Below are 17,317 nucleotides of genomic sequence, written 5' to 3'. Positions count from 1 at the left end.
TCAGAGAGAATGAACACTCCAAAGCTGAAGGACAGGTGACATACAAACATTGTTTTCTCTCAGAGAATTCCCCAAAGTGGGGTGGCACAATACCAAAGAATTCACTTAATCTTAAATTAGATAAAGAGACATTTGTAACAGTTTTCGTAATTAAGAGATAGAAAAAATTAGCAAAGAGTTTAAGTCTGTTTCACATACCTCACAGTTAACTACCAGTCATCATCAAACTGAACCCAGGAATAAACTACCAGTCTACAGGGCTTCCAACGGAGGCTATTCCATTTAAGAAGAGTGACTAGCTGGAATCTCTAGATTAGCAGATGCTCCCTACTTACGGCAGTTTTTTCGTGTAAAATTCACAAGTTCACAAGGCTGCAGGAGCAAAACAACAAAGCGATTAATGGCAAATTCCAGGCGGTCCCAGACTACTGGTTTGAGCTGAAGCTCATAAGCCAGCTCCTGAACTATCTCTCACTACAGTAAATCTAGAATCACACATTCCAGTTCCTCTCTATTTGAAATAGTATAGGGGCTCTGCCCCCGCCAGAAACCAAGGGGTTTTTTAGACACGCTCTCTTGGCATTTAATCACGCTCTGCAGTATTAAGCAATCATTTGTCCATTCTTTATTTTATGTAATAATCTGATCTATGAGGTCACCAGGCAATGGGACTTCCACGGGAGAATGGGGGGCATTTCAATAGCAATTCACATAGGAGAGAAGTCCACAAAGAAAAAGAGGACCCCCTCTGGACATAGAACACACTTGCAATAGCATTGCCCACAGGTAGTTGTCCACACAAGGGTTAGATGAAGCCTTTACTCAGAAGTGTTCATCTTACATGGGATTAGGATTCTGAAGAAATCCTGCCCTGCTATTCCCACTGAAAATAGCTGTTGCTCAGGAAATGCCTTCCTTTACAAGAGGGTAAAAAGTAACCCTAAACCTGAGCTGGTGTGAATGAAGAAACAGCTAAAGGAATACCAATGGTCCAACAGTTTGTAAAAGTTTGCACATGGCATTCACACACATAACTGTTTCTCATTTTTTGATTATTTGCAGAACAGAAGAACACACTGCACTCTGACAAGTATTTGAAAAGGATACTGTTTTATAACAGCTAATTGTGCTTATTGTAGTCAGTGCTTGTAAATGGAAGACTAAAACTATTAAATCCACGCAGCGTGCAGTTAGCTGTAAGGTAAATACTTACTTCCATTAAAATGGTGCCCATTGGTCCCTTGGCACCCTGAAGCAAACATAAATCCAGAAAAATCAGACCCTGATAACATATTTCCATCTATTAGTCTGTAGCCCAAAGAAAATGCAGGCATGCAGTGTTTCCCTGACAATTGTCTGTCAGTTTGAAATATGAGAAGACATCAGTTTCCAGCACGAATTTCTGTGGACCTGTTCCAAACAGAGTTGCAGACTACTTCTCAGACCTATTTCTCAGTTCATTTCCTTTAATGGTTTTATAAATGTTCGATACCTGTTGCTTTTGCGGACCAGTATAATTCAGAACTGGATTTCCTTTCTAAACAGCAATTTCTGTGCTGTCATTCAGGAGATCTTGAGCTTGAAAGCTCTCTGAAGCCTTCTTGGACATAGATTGGCAAGGCCAACAGCTATCTGGCTCAGCACACAAGGTCTGTAATGTATGTGAGTGGCCAAACAGTAGGGAGGGCAATGTGTTCCAGATGACACTCTTGGCCATTCTTGGGCCCAGCATCATAAAATAAAGCGGGCCGTGTACATTCATTGACCATACATACAGTGTAACGACAAAAAAAAAAAAATTCTAAGTTGCATATTCCCATAGACTATGTTATACAGGTAAAGATACTGTTATCAATAACGTTCCATATTTAAACTAAAAGAGTAAGCTTAAGAAGGTTTAACAAGAAAATAATTAACAGCAGGGATTGTTTCTGGTTACCATGGAGCTGATTTGCAGAACTGCCGCAAAACAAAGACAGAGACATCCAGGGATTTTCCCAACTGCCTAAAAATTAGTCCTAAACCCTACTGCAATCCATGACCCTTCCCCCTACTTAGATAGAGAACAAAACTTTTTATTGCATAAAACGCTAATCACAGACACTGGAAAAGCACATCAAGACAGCTACTTGAATATAAGGATTAACAGGTTACAGACAATTTAAGCTTTAAGTAAGTGCCTGTAATTGTAAGTCTGATTTTAAATTGCTTCTCCTTTCAAATGAAAAAATACATTGGCTTTCAGCAGAATAATCCAGTTTACATCTTAGTACTCTCTTATTTTTTAATTAGATATTTACCCCACCTATAAACAATACCAAATACCGTAGAAGAAATTCTGCCCTGCATTGTATCATTGCAGTTCCATTTCCAACAGCAGGTGCTTTTGTGCATACACATCCAGAGGCAAGATGCAACTCTATACAACTGCCAGGCTGATTAAGCATAGTTTACCACATGAAACACTATTAAATATTCCATTAATCTAACAGCAAGTTTAAGAGCAACCTAAGAGTGATTTTTTAAAACAAAAATATATTACCATAGGTCCTGATGGCCCTTGTTCCCCTGGCTCTCCCAGGGAACCTGGTGTGCCAGCATTACCCTAAAAACAGAAATACAAGTTTTATTCTTTATAATTGCACACACAGGTGCAGAATTTCAGCAGAGAAAAACCTCTATAACTATATATATATTGTGAGTCAGATCCTGCATTTACATAAAGATAGACATCTACCCCTAAGAATTATTAGCAACGAATGTCTCTAAAAACCTAGACCTGCATTCTCTCAAGACCTCTTGCCCAGGATACGTCAAGAAAAGATCACAGTGGGAACAACTGAAAAAGTTTTTGAGGAAACACCTAAGACATAAGGGCTATACTTATAGGACTCTTCACAGAGTTAACAGATTTGTCATTCTTACTCTTCTACCCCTAACTCCTTTGGGTCCTTCAGCTCCTGGAATGCCCGGCTCTCCATTTTCTCCCTGGAAATTAATGAAATCCAGGAGAAGACAGACAACAAGACAGATAACCACTTCTAAATAAGAATAACGTAAAACAAGACATAAAGAAAGCAAACACGTCCATTTAATCATACCTCTGTACCAGGACATCCTATGAATCCAGATTCTCCCTACCAAAAGAAAGGACAAAAACTTTGTAAGAATCTAGAACTTTGTTATTGGCTTAGTGTTTGATGTCTTTAAACCAAAAACAATTTCAAAATTATTCTTAGCATTCCACCCCATTCAAGTGACAGTGGCTACTACTCTGGTCTCAAATGACACCATTTAGATTAATATCTTGTTCATCTAAAGAAAGATCATTGAAAAAATTTCCAATGGCTTCTGAATTTTGGTGGGGCAGGTGTGTCATCGGGTGAACAGCTGACTAAACGTAGACATAACGTTTGATTTGACACTGCAGAATGGACCCTGTGAGACATCCTGACTCTAAGCACTCACCTTTGCTCCTTTGCTTCCTTCAGGACCATAGGCATCTCTGCCATCCACGCCCTATATAGATTGAATACACAATAAGTTAGCTTTTAATAGATTATTAGATTCACATCCAATTCCATTGGACCCATTACAGTGAGGTGCACAGGCTGTTAAGACTGATGAAGTGGGGCATGCTATCACAACACAATCTAAAACCAGTAGCAAATGGTGGCAAAATCTGTAGAGATAAAACAAGGATTAAGACCACAGTTCCTCTCCACTGTGTGCCCTACATAGCATATTCTCTCTCTCCTGGAAAACTGAGGGAAAGATATTCTCTCTAGTCCACAAGGAATCTGGTGTCCACACAGAAACTGAGAACCAGATGTGAAATAATTTTAACTGTATCAAAGAAATAAAAGTGAATGAACTGTACCAATTCAGATGGGTAAGTATTAAGCTATGAGGGCCCTGAATTAGGGCAGAAAGACTCACACGCAGGCCTCTCCATCCAGCTGGTCCCACTGAGCCCTTCTCTCCAGGGCCACCAGGCTCACCCTGTTACAATTAAAACATAAAAGGCATTAGTTTGGCTCATTTAGAAGAATTCTTCCTTCTGAAATGTAAACTTGTCTGTTAGAAAGAAGTGTGCTTATTACAGACTACTTGATGCTGGCTGAAAGCATTCCATTACAGATCATGTTTCATGGAAGGTTCCTTGCTGTGGAACTGGAAAGTACTTAGCAAATCAGAATATGCTGAACATTCATGCAGCTAAACCCAAAGGCCTTTGTTCAATACAACTCCCGTTGTTACACAGAGTTACCAGTGATAAGTGTTTTCTGGAAAAATTTATGTTAATGGTAGCAGGACATAGCCTGGAATTCTACCAGCCTGAAGCATCTATTGATAGCTGACGATGTATCTCAGGCAGGCTGTCTGTACTGTGCTCTTAGTCCTTTTGCAAGTTTTCTTTTCTTCAGTTCCACTTTTGTTTTTCACTTTCTTAATGAACTTTTTTCTGTTCCACTTTTGTTTTTCACTTTCTTAATGAACCCAAATATTAAATAGCACAAAACTAGACTGAGAAAACAGAATGTATGATGGATTAAATTCCTGTGTCACTTCTCAATTTTTGTCATTGTTTCACTGTTCATTTTCACACAGTGACTCTTTTCATAGAAGCACTTTGACCTTCTGATACGTTTCTGACACTGAATGTAGTAATACACTGAATGTAATAACCCATCAAAGAGACTGAAAGGCTTAGCTATTTGGTATTATTTATGTCTTTTAGATTTAAAGATGTAACAACATCTAAACTGAGATATTTTTATTAAACAAAGTAAGTTTCCCATATCAATGCACATTAATGAAAATAAGGGATAACGTTTATAATAAGTAAGTGAACCATAAGGTGGACCACCTATTAGTATAAGCCCTTCTGTTTAACTTCACATTGATGCAATTCTTCTCAACATATTAATTCCTGTATAATAGACATCATAACAGTCAAGTTCCTTGGACTGGTTAGGAATCTTCAGAACAAAACAGTTAAAATAAGCAGCTATGCTTCATTGAACTGGGAAGTTCAGACTGGACATTAGGAAAAAGGTTCTTCACTTGAGAGGGTGGTTGGTCACTGGAACAGGGTCCCCAGGGAAGTGGTCACGGCACCATGCCTGTCAGAGCTCAAGGAGTGTCTGGACAGTGCTTAGTCATACGGTTTAGTTTTAGGTAGTCCCAAAAGTAGCAGGGAGTTGGACTCAATGATTCTCATAGGTCCTTTCCAACTTGAGATATTCTATGATTCTATGAATCCCTGGTACATATTTTCAATGGATTGGACAGATTCTAGGAATCATTACACAAGCTCAAGGGTCAACACTGCTGTATCCCTACTGCATTTTGTGAGAAGCCAGGCCCCACGGAGAACCAAGACCACAACAGTAATTAGAACATAGGTCATGGCAACACTAAAAACTTCTTAGTGTAGCTCTGACACCTGCAAGATTACCTTGAACATGTATCACTTGCCTTCCCATGCAATATAAAAATGTCCATAAACTTAACATTCTTCACATGTTCCCCAGGAACAACCTAAGTGTTAGTTCATGCTTCTTCCATCAGATTCTTGAATGAATAATACCAATTGCTGCAATTAGGTACCTTCAGAATCTTTACCTTTGCTCCTCTTGCACCTAACTTCCCAACGGAGCCAGGTGAACCTGGGGCCCCCAGACTAGCCTGTAATCAGAAGTATCAGTTAAAAGGTGCACAGTGAAGAAATAAAGGGCTCATTACACTCACGGATTCATTGCCACTTGAAATTATTACAGGATCAGTATAAATATTAGAATATTAACAGGCTTTTGAGGACCACAGTAAGAGCTACTGGTCAAGCCATCATTCCAGTTATTTCCTGTTTCTGTATGACTGCTTTAAAATTCTCAAAACATTAAGTAGACATGAATGTTTTTTTCTATCTACATAGATACCTAGTGAATAGATGTGTATGTGCACAAACAATATGAATGTATGTATCTACACACATAGAAATGGGTGTGTAAGCATGAGCATCATCACATGACTGAAGCAGATGGCCAAGGCTGACAGAGTAGGACATTCCAGTCCTGAGTTACACTTGTGTAATTCCAGAATAAGAGCTCCCAAAATCAACAGCATCACACAAGTGAGAAGATCAGGAGGCAGTGCTCAATAGTTACGACCTCATCATACCCTAGCATTAAATCTCACAGGCCATACTTTAACGAAACCACTAACGGTTACCTAACTTTGCCCCCAATTACACCACTGTACATCTGTATTTATACATGCTGCAAGCCATGCTTTTAGTCCTGATACTACAGAACTGAAAATGGAATCTAGAGCTAAGGCTTTTCATTGCAATCATGCAAAAGCTTGGTAACACTGAAGTTCACTTTCTATTCACACACCTAAATTTATTTTCAAGGCTGTTATTTTACCATATGAGGCTGCAAATCAGTTTCCTGAAGTACTATACCAAAAAATCCTCTGTTTCTTCTTTCTGTAAGTTTTTTAAAAACTCTTTGTAAAAATAATAACAACACTGAGAATGAAAAGCCCTAATGTGTGCAGCAGGAATACATTATTTAAAGCTAACCAGAGGGCCTGGCATGCCTTGTGGTCCTGGAGGTCCTCTGATCCCTCGTAGTCCTCTTGGGCCCTAATGTTAAAAAGCCATTGGAAAAAAAAAAAAAAGTCAGTTCAATGTTGATAGCCTTTCAATGAAGATTAGATCGCTGCAAGGACCAGAATCCAAGTTTCAAAAGCCTTAATGCACAGGTGAAACTTCCGGCTGTTTGTAAGGATTTGCATGCGTGAAGCGGTCGAGATGGTCACTGCCTGAGGGCTGTATTCAGACACCAAGGGAGCCACAGGCAACCCACTATAAACTTTCTGTATCTTTAAACTTAAAAGAGCATCTTTAGAGCATCTAAGAGCATCTTAAAACTGGAAGCTACTGTAAGCAGTCTACCACCGTAATTCTCTTCAAAATGACTCCATCAAGCAAATTTTTAAACCACAAAGCTTTCACCATTGATTTTGTCAGTAAGTATATAATTTTTAAGAAATCTGCTTGATAATATCCTGCAAGCTAGAGATGTATTCGTTAAATCACTTATTCCTGCTATTTACTTTCCTCTTTTCGTTTCACGAGAGGCTGCACTACAGAAACCGAAAGAGAAGCTTGCCACATTTAATTCCTCAGGGTTAAAGAGGAGGTTTGCCAAGGAAGAATCTTACTCATAATATCCATTAACTGAAGTAAACAAAGCATTCCAAAGAAAAACTAAAGATCAAGTCTGACAAGTCATCTTCATACCTAACATAAAAATAACTCAAGAAGTTCTTTTAGTTACCTGTGGGCCTGAAAGACCAGAGTCTCCTGGGTAACCTGCTTGCCCCAGATCTCCTTTCTCACCCTGCCAGAATGAAAAAAAAAAAAAAGAAACAACAACCAAACCAAACAAATTAAGACCTGTCATATTTACATCAACAGACAATAAATTCATATTTGCACAGATTATCAGTTGATAGAACATTTTTCAGTTCTCAAACAGCTTTCAAGCAGCTTCAAACTCCTGTTGAATAAAACTCAATTAAAAAGCAGAGTTGAGTAGCTTTTTTTGTTGGTTAGGGCATGCGATGAATGTAAAAGCTGAGGCATAAGGCATCAGTTCTATCTACTTTGCATTTTGCTAAGTGCATTTTACACTATGGTCTCAGCAATATTCCTGCATGACCCTTGTCCTTGTCCACTGCAGAGACCTTATCCATGGAGAACTACTCTGAGGGGGACCCATGACTCCACAATTCATCCTAGAATTAGATGTCTTTACTTCCCATCTTTCACTCTGGTTACTCAGTGAGGCAAGTCAAATCTTGATGATGGAAAAAAACCCACTTATCCAGCTTCTGTCTACATAAAGTTGCCATCTGAGAATACGTCAATTTAGCTGACATCCACAAGAAATATTTGCTGTCTGATGGACTGAGTAAAATGGTGATAATTAGGACCAAGATATTCTAGGCCTTGCCAATCTTCTTTCACTGGGGAAATTATAAATATATATCTGAAGATTCTCAGAAAACAGATGGTTCTGCTAGAATCTCCTGAGGAAGATTATATTCAAAATGCTCAACACCATATGAATAAAATGAAAGACAACAAAACAAAACAAAAAAGGCATTTGAGTAAGCTTATTTGTAGCCAGCATTACAATACTGTAACACAGAACACCAGTAGACTGATGCCAGGCTTATACCAGCTGAGATTTCCACAAAAATCACTTTGCAATGAAAATGGACAAATTTCTTAGGCTGACTCTACTAGAATCCAAAACCAAGAGAAAGTTTTCAGCAACTTAAATTAACTTTGAATCAAACCCAGAAGAGTTGTTCTTTTCTTTTTTTTTTTCTTTTCCTCTCTCTCATGCCTTCCTTTATTCTCCTCTCCATCTTCACTATTTTGCTTTGCTTTTGGAACACAGAGTGCAGTGTTGTTGTTCTTGTCTGTGACAGACACCAGACACTGGGGAAAAGAAAGTAGTCATTCTGCCCGATGACTACTTCTGACTCTTAGCTGTGCTGCTTTCTTTTTTTTAAACTATTTCAAAAAGTTAGTCTCCCTTTTATCACAAAAAGCAACAGATAATTTGAACAAGTAGTCCTGGGAAACTGTCCTTTTCAGGATATGGTGAAAAGTGCTGTGTTCATGCTGACTGCAAGGCAAGTTAACAACTTTGTTGATGCGGGCGTTAGTTCAGCACCTTTTATTAACAGCTAAACCTGGTGCAAGTCCTTAGGCATTAGCTGGGCGAATTCCAGCTTGCTGCCTGTAATTTGATTATTTGTCCCCGAGTACATCACCACCGATATCCATCTTCATCTGAAAGAGGGATTCATTTCCATTCCATTCCCTTTCAGCACAAAATCTTCCTCTTCCAGAAGCACTGGCCATACCATATTTCCTTATAGAGCCAGAACCCATGCTCCACAGAAGGAGCTGCAAACATTAGGACTATACGGTTCTGCTTCCTGCCCAGGGACACCAGGAAGCCTGCACAGTGAAGTTCTCACACCTTGTGCTGACAGAGCTATGGCCTGCGGCAGCTTTGCTACACGCTGCCATGCAAGAGATCTTGGTGGGAGGACACAACACCCAAAATGTCACCCAAGGATGGATGCCAGTATCACACTGCAGGGCCTACTGCTCCAGCTAGTTCCTCCAGGAGATGTGGAAGACAGAAAGTGTAATTCTCTCTGCCATTCGCGTTCTACCCCTCTTCAGTGAACAGGCTACTTACATAAGCTGTGCACTAAGCATGGGTTGGGACCTATCTTTTAATGCTTACTGACCATGCAAATGTTTTCTGTTATACTTTTTATAAGTCAAAGCTGCATCAAATACTCAAATGAAAACTGTTTGGAAGTTCTCTGTGGCTTTTTTATGGTTCCTACCATATTACAAAAGGGTGGCCTCAGTACTCGGGGAAGGGGCCCCCATGGAGATGAAGAAGGTTGTCTCAAAAAGGTTCAACTACTTCTGCACTCTGTGATTTTACTGAACAAGTGGAATATTTTTATTTTCTAACGACATCAGAGTTTTTGTGCTTGTGAGTACAGCAAAGATAAGGTACAAATCCATTTCCATGGATTTTAGTTTTTGTCCTGTTAACCTCATAGATCACTTGGGTTATTTCTTTCTTCTGGCACCTGACAGAAAAATGCAAAGCCTTTTAGAGTCCAGCAGCAATCAAATGGAAAAAAAGAAGAAGGCACAAAGTTACATAATTACTTAAGAAATGGATTTCTGAGCTTTTAAGCAAGAGCTGGAATAATTAAGAGGCAGGCTTGATGAATATTTTTCAGTATTTTAATCTAAAATGTCTGCATAAACCCTGTAAACAATTTCTGATATAGGAACAGGAAACTAACTATAAAATGCTCGTATTTTTTCAAGTTACGCTGATCCTTGTGAGTAGCGAAAGCATGGTGCTTTAGCCCTACTGGCGGATAGCATCACAATTGTCCAGAGTCTAGACCTATCTGCGATACTCCAGACATTGAAAATTCTGGATTCTCAAATTGAAATCCAAATTGGGATTTTCAGAAACCAGGTGGGGCAGAGGTTTCAGCATAAGGCCTACCCATGTATTGCATGAAGCTGGGATGTGACTGGATTGTAGTTTGGGGAACTTGCAGGACTCTCACTTCCAACTGTCATTTCCCAGGGAAAAATTAATCTGAATCAGGTTAAATGTAAAAAACCTATGTTACCTGGTAATAAAAGTATATCAAAACTCTGCTATGCTCAAGAGGAGAGGGACAGGAAGCCCAGAAATGAGAGTCAAATCAAACACTCTGCTGCTGAAGAAACATTACTAGCATAAAGACAGCCCAATCCTCCCAGTAGCCTTTTTCCTTTGCTGAAATGTCTGTTCTATTGCATCATTATGGCTATTCTGACTGTTATTTATTAACATTTTACACGTGTCCTCAGTTTCAATGCTTGTTGCTCTTGCAGAAAAAGCACTCAATCCATGCAAAAGTTTCATGAAAAGGGGGGGAAAAGAGGGGGGGAAAGAGGGGGGGAAAGAGGGGGGGAAAGAGGGGGGGAAAGAGGGGGGGAAAGAGGGGGGGAAAGAGGGGGGGAAAGAGGGGGGGAAAGAGGGGGGGAAAGAGGGGGGGAAAGAGGGGGGGAAAGAGGGGGGGAAAGAGGGGGGGAAAGAGGGGGGGAAAGAGGGGGGGAAAGAGGGGGGGAAAGAGGGGGGGAAAGAGGGGGGGAAAGAGGGGGGGAAAGAGGGGGGGAAAGAAATCTGAGTCTTTTCAGGTTCCTAGAATTTAAATTTTACTTGCACTAAGCTACTCTTGAATATAACTGCTTTCAGATTTTCTTTGATAACTGTATTTTGTAATTTATAGCCTGGGACAAACAAGGTTTTTTTTCCAAGAACATTATCTAAAACTTCATTTAAGAGAACAGCAGTGATTTTAGTAAAAATTTTAGGGGTTCTAGTAAATCATCATTCAGCACTTGCCTTAGTTTTCTCTATGCTGCATATCTGCATCATGCATATATATGTGTGCATGCAGCAAAGGAGGAAAAAAACTGCCAAGACTTTTTGCCTTATGATGAAGGAATGTAGCCTAACTACTCATTCCAGCAATCTTTAGCAACACTCTCTTCTGTATTTACATTCCCAGATTTGTCTTAATAATAAAAGTAACTGTCCTTTTATTTCAACGAAAGCTCCTTTCCAATTCTAAATCCTTCAAGTCAGGAGGGCCTCTGGTACATCCACCTGAGATTCAAAGGCTGTCTTGGCTTGAAATAGACTTTTGATTGTTACAAACACTTGTGCTTGGATCACACTGAACACTCTCCCTTAAGAGGAGCAAATGCTGAGGCTGGACATGTAGCTGCATATAGACAGGTAGCAGCAGTGTCAGCCACTCACCTTTATACCTGGAGGGCCTCTTCGACCTGCTGCACCCTAGGAAGGAGTGGCATGAGAGATTACATACAGAACACTGAGCAATATGTGAAACAACAGCTTATAATAAAATACGTTATACACATAACGAAATCAAACACAGCTTATAGAAAGCAGAGATTATTTCCAAAAAAGATTTAAGGTAAAAACAAGAAGAGAGTGGATTTGGGACAGAAATTCTTGCACAAGTAAGCCTTATAGAAAAAAAAAAAAGGCTTTAGACCTTTGGGGAGTGCAGAGGGAAGGCATCTCAATAAAATTCTGGAAAGCATCTTCCCAGTTACCTACCCCTTGGCTAAAATAAAGGGAGCAAGAGCCCTGTTCTCTCCCTCTGAGCTAACAGGCCTGCACTGCTTCCTGCTGTACCCTGCCCAGCAGCACTAGTGAATGTTACTGTCAAACCCCACATCACTAGCCTTTAGGATGTTTCTGCAGCCTGACTGAGGGGTGATCACCAATCCAGACTTCAGCATTAGCCACCTTTCTGACAGACTAGAAGAGGTGCCTTCATAAGTTCCAGTCTCCAGTGGATTAAAGAGCAGCTCAGTTGCCAGTGAGTTTATACACAGGCTTGAACAGGCATAGAGAACTGGCAGTCACAAGGAGGAAGAAGGGACAGATCTATCTGTGGTGAAATTATGCAGCAACTAAGGCTCATAGAAGAGGTTGCATTGAGTTTAAGGCTTGCGACTTCACACTAATCAGACATGAAATTAACGGGACAGCAAAATTCCTGATTTCAAAAAAAACAAAACACATTGCAATACACATAAACTACTAAATTTGAAGACAAACACGTTTCACTATGAAAATTTCAGAAGATTTTTGTTCCCTCTCATTGCAGGAGTTTTAAGTGTGGGATAAAAGGAAGAAGAGAAAAATTGGGGTTTTTTCAATGGGAATCCCACTGTATGTTGTATCAGTAACTTCCACCCTGTATTGATTACTATTCTTACACTAGGGCCAGCATCACCCTGCTCTCCTTGAAGTCCTTGTGGTCCCAGGTCTCCCTGTGAAACAAAGTAATGAACAAGCTCTTTAAATACTCTTTCTTTTTCTTGTACTTACACATTCTTCTTTATATATTCCTTCTTTGTTTTTTCTCGTAAGTAATGTCATTGCAAGCAGTTGTATCATGCTAAATGCTGATTCTTGTTTTCTGCAAATCATTTACAATCAAAAATCATAAACCAGAGATTATGCTTGCTTTGGATTTCCAAACCATCAGTTACTAGCAGCTGATATTTGGTCAAGGCTTTTGTGAAATCATTTTTGTTGATTTCAGCCTTTTAGTTGGACTTCTTAAAATGAGAAAGTTTGACAAGGTTTGTTTCCAAAAAGTCATCAGAACACAATTATTCTCCAGGGAGAGGCCCTCACAGTTTTTCTACTGCTTTCAGCACACTCTATATAGATATATATGCACACACACATGTCTGAACATGGGCACACAACCCTACTTGTTCAGATAGAATCAAATTTCTAAAACAGTGGATTTTTCTCACGTGTTGCTAGTTCACACCCTCTTGAGCTTTCATCCACCATCACTTACATACTACTGTCCAACTAATTAACGTCTTGGCTTATTCTTTCCAAACAAAGTGTGATGGTAAAATGGGCTTTTCTGTTATGTTTCTTTACTTGCAGTATTGCTCACACACCTCTTAAAAATTCAGACATCGCTATATAAGCACATAACCCAGCTCTTATATTCTAGATGCAGGTCAAAATGGAGTTCATCCACCACCCTGAGGATTTCTAGCAGTTCCATAGTAAAATGAGTATAGGTTGTTGATATTCAAGCATTTTTTCCCAGCATGGTTTTTAACAGTTTCCTTACAACCCATTACTAGAAGCCTCTCAGGTTGGTAATGTATTTATACTAAATCTGTATCTTCCCTTAGCTCTATATTATGAGAATATTTCCATAGTCTTTGTTAACCTTTAGATTTTTTTTTCTTTTTTACAGTAACAAGCACTTCTCAAAGCTTTCTGTGTTGCAGACATACACTAAAGGCAAAATAAAAAGAAAAGAGTGGCTTAGTCACTGGACAGCCAATAGACCTTAGCAACGATGCAAATCCTCTCTCCATAATACAGAACTACCTGCTCACCTTCCGTGCTGGGTTTCCCTTTTCACCCTTAGGACCAGGAACATTATTGCTAGTCCCAGGATCCCCCTGGAAAAGTTAAGCAGAGAGCTCAGCATTTTCAGTGACCACACCTTTATTACCCTGATTACAGAAGCAGGATATGGAAACAGGATTAATTGAATTTGTCATAGCAGCCAACAAGAAATACAAAGGCTATTTTAAATGAAGATGTTCGTAAGAACTCTATATAGAAAGTTCTGCAAAGTCCACAAGTTTCTTTTCCAAAGAGATGAAAAGAAATATTACTAATGAGCAACAAACTAAACCCCCAAAATGTGAAGCTGTTCTGGTTGTTTGTGTATAGTTAATTGAGTTAAGATCACAACTAGTTAGTGAGTTTCTGATGGGGTTACACTAGAATGGAGTTCCACTTAGCCACTTAAAGCTAGACAGAGGTGAAATCCTGATCTTGAAAAGAAGCAAGTTACCACGAGACCTGATTTTTTTTTTTTTTTTTAATAGGTGTTAGAAGACAGGAGTCAACACCTGACTGCTTGGAACAAAGGTCTTTGAAATATGTGTGAGAAGACTTAAAGTTGTGATACAAGAAATACAGTATCTCCACTGAAGTTTTAGTCCTCAGGGACTGCATTTATATAGCGCTCTGGAGCGTGCAAGGAAAAAAAGGTCAGCATGAAGTAGTAACTTGCCATTGTATCATTATAAAGTGCTAACCAAGAGTGATTGCAGAGTTTTCAACTGATCCAGAAATTCCTCTGTAGGTTAGGAACCACCATGGAGGACTAAGCAGCTCCAAAAGGAGTTATGTTGCCCACGGTAAAAGAAAAAAAAAAAAATAAAAGTGCAAGGAACAAGAAGAAGACCCAAAGCTTAAACACCTGCTTCCAAGCAACATATCAAAACACATCAGTCCACCTGCATCTAAAGAGTCCAAGACTCCTGGAATATGCCATACTTCTTGCAGAGTACTGCACCATCTGGGATTGTGAAAAACTCTTCAGATCACATAAATTTTAGGCTGCTCCATCACAAAATCCAGGCATGAATTAATGCAACCTAACAAAAATGAAGGAATACACTTACATGATCTCCTCTCAGACCAGATTCTCCTCGTTCACCGGGTTCTCCTCTGGGGCCTTTTCTGCCCTAAATTCATAAAAAGAGCACAATCAATTCAGATACAGGTAGATACAGTATCTGTGGTAGAGGAAGGCCAGAAAAGAGAACACAGGTCTGTTTAAGTCAGTGGTGCTACACTGATTTACAGCAGGAGCCACATCATATTAGAGAACAGGTAGGTATTAAAAACATTAATTAAAAACATTAATTAAAAACATTAACAGGCCTTACAGACGGCATTACACTTCGGAATGATGTTTCCAAAAAATCTAAACATTACTATAAAGGATATTTCACCCGTTTTCCGGTGTTGCCTTTCTCTCCAGAAAGTCCAGGAAATCCACGTTCTCCCTAGACTCAGAAAGGGGGAAGAAAGAAACAAAAATTAATGGTTGTTCTTTCTGATAAATGTGGTTCCCAAATTTTGTCTAGCAGAATCCATCTTCAATCAGTTATACAACTCTAAATACTAAGCAAGAGAATTTCTGTTCAGGTTTAAAGCCCGTTCAAATGCACAAAAATCTGTACTTTTGAACCCTGAGGTAGTTGTCTTTAATTGCACTGCACATTTAAGGCAATGATTACCTGCTCTCCATCAGTACCATCAAACCCACTCTCACCATGTTCACCCTGTAGAAATAAGCAAAAAATATCCCCTATTTAGCATCAGTCCTGCCTCTGAGCAAGGGAAGAAGTGGTCACCCTACTTTTGGAAACTTGAATAAGAACAGTGGTTTTCAATGGCTAGCAAGAATAATTAAAAATAATAATTATAAGTAGGCATTAATAATTCAGATTTTTAATGAATTTTTAACTTTAAAAAAAATTCATAGTTAAGAACACTTAAGATCAATGGTTATTAAAACTATAGATCTTCATCAGGATTTAAATTCTGCTTTTCCATCCGTTAGTTTTCAAATCTTTTTCCCAACAGCAGCAGCTTCAAAATGTAGATATATTCCAAAATGTAACTACTAGTATCTGATCTAACATACTGATAAACTTGTAATTCCGGTGTCAACCATCATATGTGCTTTTCTTAAAAAAATTATTTTAAACCATGAATGGTGTGTTGAAAAGCTAAAAAGAATAACCATTATAAAAACAATTACAGAAGACTGATCTTAGGCTTTAGGACTTGTTAAAGAAACTTCATTACTGTTTCAGCAACATGATGCTCGCTACATAAACAGCAGTCACATTCCCATTCAAACACACACTGATCTTTTCCTTTCCCTTTGTCTGCAAAAATGAATCACCACATTGCAACCATTTATGGAAGCCATTTTCTCACAGAACATCTATCCCAACCTTAGGGAGTTTGCAATGTTAACTTGTTCAGATGAAAAGTGAGACTTCTGGGTGGTTATAACTGTGAGAACCTTATTTCATTTATGTATGCTCCATCACATTTCAAATCTGCGCAAATAACACACTCGATTTTTAAAGGATATTTTTAAGTGCTTCTTCCATCTTTCTTTACTAGCATAAAAATGTAGGAATTAACTGTAATGTTTTTACTTGTAGTAAGAAATGAAATTAGCAGAGACCACTACCCTGAAAAAATATTCCACAAATCACCCGAAGTGGCACAAGAGCATATTGTAAATATTAAACAACGGGAGTCTCACTCCGATAGAGACTACACATACAATTGCTTTGTAGGTTTTGATGTTAAATTGATTTTGCAAAACCACCTAAAGTTCCTGAGGAAAGTTTTTATTCATTTATAACCGTTTTGTATGTACTACAAGAAAAAACAGCTGGCTGTATATTTTGATAAGATTAATGTCACAAACAAGAAGTATTTCAGAAAAATTTTCAGCACTAAGCAAGCAATCATGACATTTATTTGTCTTAATTTTTCCCTCACTCATTTCCCACCTCAGAAAACCTCATAGTACTAAATATTCAGTATTGCCTTTATTCTCCAAATAGCTGTACTAAAATTCTTTGCAGACTTCAATAAACTGCCTCAACCTTACTAAGTTAGCAGTACCGAATTGCATTTTTATGTCCTGAAAGTTTCATGTTTTCAGTTAAAATAAAATTAGTGGATCTAATAACATAATGAAGAAATTCACATTTTCATTGGATTTCAGTAGGGTTTGTACTCCTGATAAGTCCTATGGTACAATTCAACTTGGACAAATCAAAATCATCGGCAGGCACTCTCCCTCTTCCATAATCAGATGTTTCAGGTATTTAAAGGAGGACAAATTACTTCAGGGAACAGAGCAGAAAATGGAAAAGGGAAGAAAAACACATAGGAGGATTAAAAGAGTCAGTACAGAGCTGAGGTATTGGAAACACTCTCTGAACTTTCTCACATGTACAACTGCTCAGGTTTGGAAGTAAGTATCTTCTGAGTCTTTGAGGCTCCTAAATCTTTTGTAGGAGTGGTTTTGTATCAAAGCACCCAAAGCCATTTCAATTCCATTTTAATTGCTCTAGCTTGGGAACTAATATCGCCATTATAGATCGGTCTTCCAGGTTTCACATTTTATTAACAAATTGGTGACAATATCTCTTTGACGAACAGGTATGTTTGAAAGGTTAAATAAGCAGAGTTCAAGATCAGCGGATGATAAAAACAAC

This window comes from Leptosomus discolor, chromosome 7 (genome assembly GCF_034619465.1).
Source record: "Leptosomus discolor isolate bLepDis1 chromosome 7, bLepDis1.hap2, whole genome shotgun sequence".
Classification (NCBI taxonomy): domain Eukaryota; kingdom Metazoa; phylum Chordata; class Aves; order Leptosomiformes; family Leptosomidae; genus Leptosomus; species Leptosomus discolor.
Note: the sequence above shows the minus strand (reverse complement) of the source record.